Source organism: Buceros rhinoceros, unplaced genomic scaffold, assembly GCF_000710305.1.
Source record: "Buceros rhinoceros silvestris isolate BGI_N320 unplaced genomic scaffold, ASM71030v1 scaffold37653, whole genome shotgun sequence".
Taxonomy (NCBI): domain Eukaryota; kingdom Metazoa; phylum Chordata; class Aves; order Bucerotiformes; family Bucerotidae; genus Buceros; species Buceros rhinoceros.
The window spans coordinates 800-2,241 of NW_010406018.1; the positions used below are offsets into that span (position 1 = coordinate 800).

General features: G+C 60.7%; 1 protein-coding gene across 1 annotated transcript in view; it reads left to right on the top strand.

The window, feature by feature from the left end:
* The first annotated feature begins 258 nt into the window (after positions 1 to 258).
* Positions 259 to 1,442, top strand: part of RHOT2 (ras homolog family member T2) — a 10,301-nt gene continuing 9,117 nt past the window's right edge. Inside the window, exons 1-2 of the mRNA XM_010133936.1 lie at positions 259 to 343; positions 448 to 491. The gene's annotated coding sequence lies outside the window, so the exon portion shown is untranslated. The remainder of the gene's footprint in view (positions 344 to 447; positions 492 to 1,442) is intronic.

Here is a 1,442-nt window from a genome sequence, read left to right on the forward strand (position 1 = left end):
GCTGTCCTGAGGGAGGGCTCAGGGCTGGGACCATGGAGGTCTGGAGGTCTCACCATGGGGGCACTGGCTGTGCAAGGGCTGGATGCAGCGAACGGCAGCTGCAGCCTGGTGGGCCCAGACCAGTCCATGGTCTGGAGCTCATCCAACCCCGGCAGGGATGGCATTGGGCAGTAGCCGCGTTGGGATCGGAAGTCCCTTGTCACCCATCCTCTTAGATGTGTTTGGCACGTCTGGTTTGACCAGAGTCTGCCGGATTTGCAGGTGCCCCCTCGTGCGGAGGAGATCACAATCCCGGCTGATGTCACCCCTGAGAAGGTCCCCACGCACATAGTGGACTACTCAGGTAGGGTCCTGTCTGTCCTCGCTCCCTGCTGGCCTTGCTTCTCCTTTCCCCTGCCTGGCCCAGGGGTCCCCAGGGGTACTTGGTGATGACTCTTCCCCTTTCAGAATCGGAGCAGACGGAGGATGAGCTGCAGGAGGAGATCGCAAAGGTGAGCGGGGCTGGGCAGGAGTGTTAGGGCCAGGAAACCGCGGTCCTGCTGACAAGTGACATGTGGCTGCTCCCTCTTCCCCGTTACCCACCCGGAGACACGCAGGCGGTTTTATCTGGGGATTAGTGCTCTCGGTTTGTTTAGACGTTTGTTTAATCCTTCTCTGCCGCGTAAGCTGTTGTACGTGGCTTGTCCCGGCCCTGCAGGGAGCCTTCAGGAGAGTGGTGGGGGGCAGCTCTGCCCACCCAGAGAGGGAGGAGGCTGCTGAGCAGATGATGTGCTCTCAGCCTGGGCTGTGGCCCCCTGTGATGGGCTCAGAGAAGGAGAGGACAGTGGCTGAGTCTGGACAAGAACCTCCTGCTCCCTCCGTTAGGTCCCTGTGGCTGCTGGTGAAGCGGCAGCATAGCGGTGTTGGTTTGGGAGCTGGAGCGCTGGGCAGAGAGGGGTGAGGGCTCCCACAGCCCCTGGAGCAGTCATGGAGGAATAATCCTCCCGGCTGGCTGCGGTGGGCCCAGCTGTTCTGCTCTGCCCTGGGTTTAACCTCAGCTCTGCACAGAGAAGCTCTCGACAGTGGATAATAAAAGTGTCTCTCCTCTGCGTGTCTCACGTGAGCGAAGCTGTTCAATCTCTCCACCTCGGTGTCTAATGGCCAAGGAGGTGGGTCAGTGGGGGCAGGGGTCCTGCTCCCTCCGTCCAGACAGCAGGAGTATACAGAGGCTTTAAAAGGGCTCCAGGAAATCCTGCCTAAACCCTTGTGTGTCCTCGGGATTAGCACTAAACTCTCTCCTGAAAGGACCAGTGATCCCTCCTGTCTGCTTCAAATAAAGCATCAGTGTCAGCGCTGCCTGCACAGGGAGGGGAGGAGAGGAGAGGAGGGCCGAGCCGTCGCGGGGGGACAGCGAGGTGTGGGAGCGGGGAGCTGGGGGGCCAGGCTTGCTGGGCACAGCTGCT